General features: G+C 36.3%; 1 pseudogene; it reads right to left on the bottom strand.

Moving 5' to 3' along the window:
• Positions 1 to 418: 418 nt before the first annotated feature.
• Positions 419 to 5,806, bottom strand: LOC141249478 (uncharacterized; annotated as a pseudogene).
• Between the last annotated feature and the right edge of the window lie 7,392 nt (positions 5,807 to 13,198).

Raw genomic sequence — 13,198 nt, forward strand, 5'->3', positions numbered from 1 at the left:
AAGAAAAAATGGAATGCAGGGCTTGTGCTAAAGTCATGAATGTTTTCTTTGTGGTTAAAGAGAATAAAATTTTTGCATAACATTAATATGACTCTTCCTCCGCCACATTACCAACATCCATCTCTATTTTGTAGCCAGCTGCCGGCACTATTGTTATTGTGGACTCATCTTCAATGTCTTCATAACCTTAATAAGGATTGAATAAAGATTAGTTGGTCGTATAGTTTTTTTTACTCACCATATCCTTTGAATATATACACACCGTTCCTCTCGAATTTGACGCGGTAAAGTTGTTATATCAGATCTTGTTTCTCCTTTGCATTCCCCTATCTGTTTGATGTATTTCTCCTGCAACTTCTTGTTCACTGCATGGAAAATTATTTGTAGTATTTATAACTTCTTTTATAGTCATGGTAATTCAATAATGTTGAGGGTGTAATTCGTACCATTCGTTTTTGCTCAATCCGTTGAGAGCTTCCTTGAAAACTATATTTTTGGTATAGTTTTCTGGATGTTTTTTATTTCGTAGGAGTAGAACTTTGAGGCCTTATGGATCCGTTACACGTGACATTGCCACATATAGTTGTCCATGGGAGAACACTGGCTTCGGAAAATAAAGGCCTACATGTTTCAGTGATTGACCTTGGCTTTTGTTAATTGTCATTGCAAAACATGGCCTGATTGGAAACCGTCTCCTCTTCATTACGAATGGCCATTTTGTTTGTGTTGAGCTAAGTGTGATTCGTGGAATTACAACCCTTTCTCCAATACATGTCCCTTTCATGATCTCTGCCTCCACTACCCAATCTCCTAGATGGGTGATAATCAAGCGTGTTCCATTGCATAAACCTTGTGTCGGATTTACATTTCGTAGTAGCATTACCGGTAGGCCTTCCTTGAGTGTTAGAGCATGTTTTGGCATTCCAGCTACACCAAATGAAGTATTTTGTTCTATAATTTGATTTGTTACTTTATTTATGCTGTTGAAACTATTATCTGAGTTGCATACCTGGGAATTCAAGATTGTTAAGGAATTCAGTTGGATACATGTGGTGCTGATCTTGTGTGTCTGTCGATGCCATGCAAATCTCGTCTGAGCTTTTGTATATCTTGACAGGCCCTTTTAATGCTTCAAACATGTGTGCATTGATCTAGTCTGCGTCATGATTCAATGGTGCTAGTATTGCCCTTTCTTTCAGATATTCCGTGTTCGTTTGATTTTTCTTGAAGTCTGGATATATTGGTTTACCAACTGTTGAATTGGGTTTTCTTTTTGAGTAATCATGAACTGGTCCGGAATCCATATCCATGACTCTTCATCCTCATCTTCCAAAGATATTGCCGGTGCACGTCCTTCGCCCACTTTCAATATCCATTCATTGAATTCTTTTTTCTTTGTATCTATTTCACCATTATTTTTCCTTTCATTGACTCTCATATTCTGCGTCAAAGTGAATACCTCGCAACTGTCCCATAACGGCATGTTGCTAATGCTGGCTTGTACAATTTCCTGTCGCTTTCCTTTTGTAATGACTGGTAAAATCTGCTTGAAATCTCCTCCTAGTAGCAATGGTACACCCCCAAACAGCTTACCCCTGTTACTATCACTCTTAATTCCCATAATGTCCTGCAATGTTCTGTTTAATGCTTCAAATGCAAATCTTTGAGCCGTAGGTGCTTCACCCCATATTATTAACTTGACCTCATGCATCAGCTGCGCGAGATGTGAATTCTGTGTAATTCCACATGTGTTGTGTTCTTGCAACTCCAGTGGTATGATGAATCTACTATGTGTTGTTCTTCCTCCTGGTAAGAGTAATTCCGCTATACCTATTGGTTTTTTTAGCAAGAACTTGTTAATCTATGTAAACTGAATATAACACAACCGAGAGACGTATGTTGGAATATGTAAGATATAGTATAACAATTTGCAAATTTGTTTTTATGAAAAGATTTAAATCAGGAGAAAATAAGCTTTTAATATACAATTTATTAAGCTAGTTTACACACTTTCAATATGATCTTGCTGTTTTCCCCCCTTGTTTGTCTAGCAGAGGTAGCCCTGGGTAGTCTTTCAATGTCTTCCCATTTGTAACTAAGATATCATCTATCTGTAACAAACAATATGTCTTGATTTGGTGCTCGGAGAGTTCTAATTTTGGAAACTTGAATTGCCTTCTTTTCAGATATAGTAAATCTTCGGACAATGCTTCCCAAGCTATGATCCAGAACTTTAACGGGTTGCTAACATCACAAAACGTTAGGATTGTAACAAATAACTGTCTAAGCTGATTTCCTGTAGCCCATGTCTTGCCTCTTGTATTGCGTCATTCCATTTTGTATCCTCATTTAGCAGTCCCATCAAGTAGCATGCCTCTCGAAATGTAGTATAAAGTTTTCCACGGACGGTTCTGATGGATTCATATGATGTTGGCCCTTTTACCACATTTAATAACATCCTAAGGTAGTATCGTTTTCCCGTTGCTGGGTGTGTATATAACATCCTTCCAATCGGTCTTTTCTCCTTGGATCTAACCATTCTCTGTCAGCGGTGTGCCACACATATTCTTGGGGTAATTCAGCATATATATTGCCTTGCTTTAATTTCGGTTGTGTTTAGTTCGAACCATTTTGTGAACATGGTGTTTTTAACTCGTTCATTCTGTAGTAATGTGTGTAGGTCTTATGTGTCCGAAACAGTGACGCGTTGTTCTCCTAGTAAATGATAGTGTAGCTTTATTATCGCTGGGTGTGAGTAGTGTACATCGAATCCAAAGATGCGCCATGCTCCCTCTCAGGCCGATAAGTACCTACACTCCAGGTACTGGAAAATTTCATCGATAACTGTCCCTTTCTTCTCTTTATTTTCAGTTTCAAGTGCTTGTTCATTCTCCATAAATACAGCTGTAGCTTTGTCTGGCCCTTTGTTATTGTACTTGAAGAGGTATTTGATTTCCCTTGATCTATTACACCACTCAACATTTATGTGTGCGTCATACCTTAACATTAGATACCGATTGTACGGGACCACAAATTTGTTGTCTAGCACTCCTTTCCATTTTTTTACAACAACACCATTGTTCCTGCGTCTATACACTGGGTAACCGTCCTCATCTAGTGTGGTTTCTTTGTAGTATGGTTTGGGGAAATGCTTTGCACATTGCCCGTTGTTCATGCACGATGCTCTTTTGTTTGTTTCACCGCAAGGTCCATGCAACATATGTTGAGTAACTGCCTTGTATGGTTCTGGGTCTTTTTCTTTGCAAGGGATTTCTGCACTGATAATTTGGTCGATATCTTTACCATATTTCATGTCACTTGCACTTTCGAGCCATAATAAGATATTTGCATGTGGGAGACCCCTTTTTTTTGAAATTCTATTGTATATATAGTTGCACGTGTTAAACATGGTGTTATATGGGTTTTTCACCAATTAAGTATAAAGAACAATCACGATGCAACGCTGTGACTCAATCTGTATCAAGAATAGAATGTATTAAAAGCATCTGGTTTTAATCCCATTTTTGTCTTGATTAAATAAACAAACTAAAAAAATGAACACACATCCTATTCATATAAATGGCCCGTTGCTATTATTGTGTTATACAACTTAGAATCATGTGTAACATGAGTTGAGACGAAAATGAATCACAACCCAACGCAGTTGTTCAAGCTGTTTCAACCATTGAAGGTAGTCTAGCATTCTGATTTCATAAATGTATACCAAAATATTTGTTGATATGCATCAAAGATACTGATCTGATGCATAAACCTCAGTAAAAAGAAACAGGTGAAACAATTAATTTTTATGTGCGTTTTCCAACTGAAAATACTATTCTATATTTGTCCATCCAAAATGTAGTTGCTGAAGATGGGTTTGGAAATAGGTTTGAAAACAGACGAAAAAAGACTTTTAAAGAGATCATCTCCACTAAGCATACAACGCAATAGGTACTAACACAGCTAAAGTTCTTTTTTTTCAATACAGTTTCAAATATAAGTTGTTGTCACCCACGTAGTCGTTTCATTTTATCACACGTCATCGCTGGTATTCCATCAACCGTGTATTTTTTAATTAAGCCAACACAATCCAGAAAATATGTCTACCAAAATTAAACATAGTACCTGCTCTGGCGTGGCCGAAAATGTTCTTTTTCCTCAGATCTTCCATTAGTTGGCTTAGTTTCAGTTTGAATAGTCTCGCCATGATGTCTGGTCGATCATTTGTCGTCTGCCCATTCATTTCAGAAAGCATTTCATCTATTTCTGGCCATTTAGGATTTGTTGTGTATGTAATGAATAAAGACGGATTCCCGAATGTTCTGCAAAGAGCCATAGCATCTTGGTAGTTTTGTATCATATACATGGGTCCACCCGTGAAGCTAGCTGGCAAAATTACACGTTTTCCTATAGGGGTGGCTTCAGTGTCTCCTTGTGTTACTGCATCACAAATATTGTTGTACAAATCCGCTCTCAACTCATTTTGATTGAACTTAATCCAACGTAGGCGTTGTTCTTCGATAACGGTGAAGGCATCTACAATGTATTGATGGTACAACTGACCACCTTGGATGAGAGTCCACGCTTCATGTTGCCTCTGTTGAAGCCTGTAGCAGTAGAACTCACGCATAGTTACAAAACCTCTCTTGGTGTGCCTCGCTGTTGTGCTTGTGGCATATGCTATCTTCTCATGCCACCCATCTTCTCCATGAGGGAATAATAGTGGGTATTGAAGAGACATGTATAGAGGGTGAATTTCAGATATATTCTTCAACCCTGCTGATTTACTATTGATTAACACATCCCTTGGTGCAGTAGCCTGCCCGAAGTCCCCAATAATTAGAGCCGATATCTCTGCAACAGAAGGCAAGTTGTAGTTTTGTTTATCAGGGTGTCGCTGTCCAATTAGCCTGAGTGTGAAGTCCATGGAACTGTTTGTTCTAGCCCAATCCCTAGCCATTCTAAATGATTTTGCCACAACGCTGGTCTTGTCTAACATGTCCACTAAATCCTTCACAATTTCTGGGTCAATCTCCTTCTCCGTCAGTTGCATACAACCCATTCTATTCTTCACTTTGTTTTATGTGTCATGAAAGTATAGTTGTGCAAACCTTGGTGGTGCACCATCTTCAGGGGTAAGTGATCCGTATCTGTGGTAATTTTGGCCTGAACATCTGAATGTATAGGGCCCTTGTGTCTTATTAATTTGATCATCTATCTTAGCACCGAACGATGTGAAGCAGAAAATGCTATTATAGACACATGTTTTGTCCCTAAACGCTACAATCTTTTCACTTGAGCCGAACATAAGCTCCTTTAGAGGTTCTGGTGTTGGTTGTAGTAGAGGTAGATTCACTTTACCTTCTTTGCAGCATAGTGCGAAGATGTTCTTCTTTACGGTTCCGGTTCTTGCTTTTTCTTCACACTACATGGACGCTTTACAGGATTGGCACTTGTCTGTTAGATCTTTTAGTTTGTTGTATGTAACTTCCACATCTGTCATTGTCAATTTATATTAGTATAAAATATGTCAGTCTCTTTAATTGTTTATTGTTGAGCAAAATCACTTACTGCTTGAATTGTATGCTTGGTGAGTCTTTTCCGGATCAGCTCTCGCTGCCTGAGCATTACCATCTGTTAATACAGTAAATCAAATTTGTGTAAATCAGTGATTTTAAGGACGATAACTGCAGCATCTGAATCTTTCTTATATGAGGGGCTGTTATACTGTCCTTCCACTCACTGAATACTGAATCAGAAATGAGCACATTTGTTGCAAGCATTCATGGTTTGGCAGAATAAACATTTCCTAAAATGAGTATTTTGTCTAAATATAGGAGGTATAGACTTTATAGTATAACTTATATATATAATTAGTTATAGGCAAAACATATAATTCCTATAAATATTTTTTCCCCTTAAATTAAGTAGAAGTTAGAATGAATTTAAACTTTGAAAGTGGATGGCATAAATACTTGTATTACTAAATTGCAGTCCACAAAAAGATTCACAACTGCCATCCGGTAGTGTTCTTGTAGTGGTAGCAATTCTTAGCTGGAAGTCGTTCCCTCCAAAACTCAGTAATAAATCTCTGTAGGATTGAAGTGTATGTGTTTGAGTTAGAATGACATTACATAACTAAAGTTGCATGATAGAATTTGAAATACCTCTTTTTTTGGGTTGTTTTTTCTTCACCATCCTTTCACAAAAAGGAGAGATCCAAGTGTGTGTTGCCGGTTCATGTGTTCAAGTTGATAGATTTGGCTGAGAAATTGTTCCTATTCACTTGTGGAGTATGTAGTTGCATATGGTGCCCATTAATGACCTTTTTGAAAAATAGTATGATTTTTAGAAATCAAGTAAATATGGGAAGTTGTTGCTATAAACAATGGATTTAAAACTCAAAATCCATTATATCCATATATGTACAAATGTAGATTAGTATCTTCCATGTGAACCTAGTCATTTTTATTTAAGGTAGCAAGTTATTTGATAGGTTTTATATATACTTTTAAAAAATGAAATCAGTAAGGTAGTATTTTAGTTCGTCTATGGTAACTAAACACAATGAGGTAATGTACACCATGTATATGGAAAATATCCCTGGCATTTAATTGAGGGAATTTAAATCTCTATTTTGTATCTAGATGCCATTACATTTAAAAGAGAATAATACAGTAAATATTTTGGTCAAAGAAGAATAATTACTTGCCTTTTCCACATCAGTAGAGATGACATCAAGGTGAATAAATCAGTATTTTTTATTTAAATCTCTATTTTGGATGTAGATGCCATTACATTTAAAAAAGAATACTACATTAAATATTTTGGTCAAAGAAGAATAATTACTTGCCTTTTCCACATCAGTAGAGATGAAATCAAGGGCAATAAATCAGTATTTTCTCCTTGTAAATGATGGACTTTGGATCTGCAATGAATCATTCAGGTCTGTTTGGCGAGTTGATACTTTCTAATAGAATAGCATAACCGCAATAAATCGGCAAACCTTAAAAACCTGCATTATAAGCCACAGTAAATAAAAATTCAGTAACAAAATTCTGTAATAAAATCAGCATATTATGTAATTTAATTGCATGTCAGGGTATGTAGCATCAGGCTGTTTGTTTTGTCTGGATCCTTTTCAGAGTTTTAGTATTAAGTTCATCGGTTTACACAAGTCAGGAAAGATAGAGATACCAAACTTTCTTACTATAAACTGGAAGGATGTCAAACAATACATGTGGAGGCACCCAAGATATCATAATCACAGCCTCGATTACTTCATTGACCTAATTTGCATACACAAAATACTTCCCAGGAATCTGTATTTATTGTAGAAACAACCGAAATAATTAGCCTTTGGAGTAGAGCTAATTAAAGTAAGAGAAACATTTCCATGGTTTCCTGCAGGTAAGGTGTATGTCTGAACTTCAATGTACCACATAAAAGCAACCAATGTGTGTTCTGTGTACTGACAAATTTAAGATAATTTGATTGTCCTAAAAACGGATCATTTTCACGCACAGAGATATGAAGGCATATCAAGAACAATACAACCTAAATACTTCAGCAAAAGCATGTTTCGAAAATCACATCAAACATCGAATAAGAGGTATAATTTTATAAGTTTCTATAAGAATAAGATTACAATGAACAAATAGTCAAGGGGATCATAAGTGATTATAAACGAACTGTAGGATTCTACATCTCTGGTTTTGGTTGATACCAAGTTAGATGTAATTATGTTGCAACATCACTACTGCTATCAACCCATAAGGTAGCCTTCCAACATTTACAACATCCAGATTGAAAGGCAAAAGGTGGTCTTCATACTGAAAACAACCAAAAAGGGACGCAAGAAAATATGGAGCAAAATTATACATGAGTCTGAAGAATCTGTTGAACAAACCAATATGGATCAAAATTCTGAGATGGAGTTCAATGGCCACAATCCTACCATTCCTGCAACTGGTATACACCCACTTTAGTGGTGCTTGGTCTTATTCTCAAAGGAATGACTATTATCTGATGTCATTTATTTTCCCTTCTTTTCAACCAATGTACTTTTAGCTGCTTTGTTTTTATTTTATGAATTCTCGGTTCCACCATTAAACTCATTTCTGCTTTCTATCTTGAATGGTTGTTTTTGTTGTCTCTATCCAGTGTTGTCCAGCCACCTGTTTAAACACCTAGATTCTTCAACTCTTCTATGGCTTTATTTCATGTGCCTCTATTCTTCCCTATTCCCATATCACTTGAAACTAATGACTTACTTCAAGCATGATTTCTACTTCTATCTGAACCAAATCTAACATTACCAGCTAAAGCCCATGAATAATAAGCAATAACTATATATGAGCCAGTCGGTATTAAGAGTGCACAATCACTCTCAACCACAGGTAATAAATTATTTATATTTATCTTAAATACACATTAGTCAACTAAATCATAAATAGACCTCATATGAGTTACGCACGTTGTATTATCTTACCCTAAAGGTCATTATTTGAAGCTGTTTTCCCTTTGCAACTGTTCCAAATCTTAGCGGAAAAAAAGTTATGTACAATCAGTTTAGAAATTACTTCTGAACCAGAGAAGGAGCACAACAGAAATGTACGAATAAACAAAAAAATGCTACCACAATAAATTGTCAGTAGCGGAGTCTACATACATTATAATAAGCACTAACTATACTAAAATATGCATATTCAAATTAAGGTCTTCAGTGGAGTAATTGTGATCAGGATATGATAGTGTTGTATTCTATTATTTTGGCACTGATTTTTTTCTACTTCTGGAAGACATAAGTGCCAGTAAAAAATACTAACCATGGTCTACTATTGTTAGAGTCTGTGCTCATGTTTCGATTAAACAACATAGTGTTATTCATTGAACAATTAAAGAAATCTAGAATTTCAATGATATAAATTTCTTATAAAATGGATATCTCCCTTTGGGTAACTACAGTTTTTTTGCACACTTCTCACAACAGATAAGACCAGTATAGTCTCCCTGCGTATTCAGTGTGGTTCGCACACGATTTATATTTAGTAACTTTAAGCTGTCGTCAAACTGCACAAAAAAATTAACTCTTACTATGAGAGGTCTACTAACCCTTAAGTGCCAGAGAAGGAGTAAACAAAAAGTTAAGATTAAACAAAATAATAGCTAACACGATAAATTATCAATAGCAGAGTCAACCAGCGAAAAATTAAAGTTCTTGCAACCATCATGTCTTGACCAGACCAGGGAAAAATGTAAGAAAATGTGATGACAAGCATCCAGGTAGAAACGCAAAAGTGAGTCAAAATATAAGAAAAGAATCAACATAATAAGTAAACAAAGGCTAACTAAGTGTGAATAGTAGTTTTAGTTAGTCACATAAGAGTGTGCTGGTTTTATTGATGTGAATAAATATAATTGGCACCAAACAGGGAAAATAAATGCGGCATGAATAGAAATTGAGAAAAAAATCAACACAGTAAGTAAATTGAGGTGCAAAAAGGTGACATGTGAAACTCCCTTTCATTTGGCAAGTTCTAAGTCAGAGAGGTTAGCATTTTGCACCTATTTTTAGACGACTTGTTCCAAAGGTGAACACCTGGAAATAATGTGAGAAAAACAATTCTGAGGGTTTTAAAAAATACTATTAAAGATGTGGGAAACACCATCATTTTCAAATTGCTCACTACAGATTCCGCAAGTCTTTACAAAAACTGTGAAAAGAAGAAACATATTTAGTTGAATTGATCTTACTCTGTACGAAACTTCATAAAGCTAGAGTGCCACTTAACAAATCTTAGTAACTACTAACTGCAACCCATTAGTACAAAGTTTTGTTTCATATGACCAAACAGATCAATGTTGCTTACCTCATCAACATCATAACACAATGACTAATCCAAAGGCATCTACCATTATACCTCCTATTAGTTTTACTTTTTCAAGTTCAGTATATTATTTTTATATTCTCTAGCATAGACCATCTTCGACAAACCTCAAACACCACTGAAATATCAGAAATTACTAAACATTACTGAATTGGATTTGGACCAGACAATGATCCATTGCATAACACCATCATCAGAGAATGTAAACCAATACATCATGTCCTAGATTTGAAGCTGCACATATGATATAGTTAGTGCTTATTATAATGTCTCTAGTGATGTATTCACAATTGAGGTGGTAAGGGAGCATACATAACCAGGGAAGGAACCCACATATCGTTAAAATTATACCTGGGATGTGGTTAGTTCTGGGCAGAACAGAATTCCTTGAGTAATGTTCAAGATCGATCCCATCTAAACAAAGAGAGGAAGAGAAAGGTGAGTTCAGGCTAGTATACAGATGATGATTAAAAACCACAGCCGGTGCTGGTAATGTGAGATTAGGTTCAGATAGAAGTAGAAATCATGCTTGGAGTTAGTCATTAGTTTCAAGTGATATGAGAATAGGGAAGAATAGAGAGCAGTTGTGCAGTTGTAAAAGCAGTTGACATAAAAAAAACCCAGCAAAAACCTGCTTGACTAAAGAACTTCATCAACATCATAACACATTGACTAATCCAAAGGCATCTACCATTATGCTGACTAATCCAAATACACTATTATTCACCACACGACTAAGGCCTTGCAACAGTGACAACATCCAAGTTAAAAGGCAAAAGGTGATATTGCAACTGAAAACAACCAATTAGGAAGCAAGAAAATATGGAGACAAATTATATATGAGTCCGAAGAATCTGATGAGCAAACCAATATGGAACCAAATTCTGAGATGGAGTTCAATCACCCCAATCTTACCATTCCTACACCAGGTATACTATTCTCCCTAGAACTAACACCATCCCAGGTATAATTTTACCTATCTGTGGGTTCCTTCACTGATTCTGTATGTTTCCTTACCACCTCAGTTGTGAATACATCAGTAAAGACAGTATAATAAGCACTAACTATATCATATGTGCGGCTTCAAAAAAAGGTCTTGAGTGTGGTAATTGTTATCAGGATATGATTGTGCTATACTATATTGTTTAACCTTTGCAACTTATGACAGTGTTAGTTGATGAAATCTCCTATCTAACAGCAGCTAATTGCTAACACCAAAAAATGTCAATAGCAGAGTCATCCAGGGATAAATCTATTTACCAGACCAGGGAAAAATCTAGGAAAATGTAATTGTAAACATAGATGTAAAAAATGCGAAAGTGAATTGAAAAATAAGAAAAGAATCAACGCAGTAAGTAAACTAAGGCTAACTAAGTGTGAATAGTAATTTTAGTTAGTCACAGAAGAGTATGTTGATTTTATTGAAGTATAAAAATTTAATTGGCAGGAGACAAGCAAAAAAGATAGGGCATGAATAGAAGATGATAAAAGAATCAACATATTAAGTAAATTGAGGCGCCAAAGGTGACCTGTGAAAGTCACTTTCATTTGGCAATTTCTAAGGCAGAGAGATTATCATCTTCCTCCAATTTTCAGAGGAACTGATCCAAAGGTGAATACCTGAAAATAATGTGGCAAACACAATTCGTAGGGTAAAAAAAAATTAAAATCGTGGGAAACACCATTATTATTAATTTATTGAGTATAGATTCCACAAGTCTTTATAAAATCTGTGAAAAGAAATTACATTACTCAATAGTAAGAACAAAACGCATTCAAGTAAGAACAAATCCCTCAACAGTAAAAAACTCTAATTTATTAGGGCCTCCGGTGTCTTCTATGCAAAAACGCGTGCTACGCGGAATCAGTTCTAGCCTGAGCAGAACCCTCACACTTAATGTCCCCTCCATTTCCAATTGTTGTGGCTTCATTTTCTGGGATTTCATCAACAACCAAAACCTCTGGTGGGTGGTCATCCGCTGCATCAGGTGCCTGTTGAGGTACCTAGTACGACACCACTGTCAGCAGAATATAACAACAAAGCAAAACAAAATAAACTTTTCAATACAAAGAACCACTAGAGCGTGAGAGACCATACATTTGCTGCCAGATCTGTACGGATGATTCTGCTTGCTGTAAAACTCTCGTAAGACCCATGGTCGCAATATGTATGAGTCTTGAGCTCTAGAACATAAGTGGTGCCAACCAGTTGTAGCACTTCATGCGGGACTTCATTGTCTTCATTGTCCTCATGGGTCTGATGGAGAAAAAGGTTTATGTACAGTTAGGTTGTCAAGCACGATGCTCTTGAATTTATAAGAAACCACTGAGAGTATAGTGTTTACCTGTAGCAAGGTCGCAGTTGTCTTCATTACCATGATTTCAGCAATTTCATCAAAAACAGTCACAACGGTCGATGCGGTTGGGTCAGACACTTCCATCTCTAATCTAAATCTATGACATCCAATTGGTCAATGGAGGTAATGTGGGATGGAACATTTAAAATCAGGAAGGGTATAAGCTAGATACATACCTTGGGACAGGAAATTCACAGACTCTCTCACACGATTCACACCAGAAGCTATTCTCCACACGGATAAGGCCTTTCTTACAATTGCCAGAACCACATGAGAAGTAGTGCCAGCTGTTGCGTGCATGAATTCCTGTGACCATCAGTGGGAAATACATGGTGACTGAATGATGTATTAAGTAAGAAGGAAAAAATAAATTCAAACAACGCTGGAATGTATACAGTATACAATAAAAAAAGGAAGGAGTTGGGCGTACTTGTCTACCCAAGCCTCTTGCGTGCCTTCCCAATCAAAGGAGTTCGTGAAGAGCCCCGTCCTGGTTTAGTTCAGGACCTACAAACTCACTACATAAAACAAATAAAATATTAGACTGATGGCTGAAGTAAAATGAGGTTGAGTCAGAAATAGTGTTGGAGAAAACTACTCCATTAGATGCCTCAGTTGGGCGATATCTTCTATCTCGTTATTGTCATATATGCATGTGGCACTCGTGCTAGATAAGAACACCTCACCTGGGCAAGGAGACCAAGGTAATAGTTAGAATGAGAGAGTATTATTGTTGTTCGATGAGGGAAAATGCATTAAAAAACTGGGCTGATTTTATGGAGACAATTTAAAATATAAAGAAGGAGGACTCAGGGAAAACATGGAAGAAAGATGTAAAATATTTAGAATGTCAAAAATAACTCACTATTCTGAACATTATTGAACATATGACATACCCCTGTACTCTTTCACATTCATAGATGGAAATAGTACAATGTATAGGGGAGGAGC

Source organism: Phyllobates terribilis, unplaced genomic scaffold, assembly GCF_046119375.1.
Source record: "Phyllobates terribilis strain yellow unplaced genomic scaffold, ASM4611937v1 Scaffold_4603__1_contigs__length_59020, whole genome shotgun sequence".
Taxonomy (NCBI): Eukaryota; Metazoa; Chordata; class Amphibia; order Anura; family Dendrobatidae; genus Phyllobates; species Phyllobates terribilis.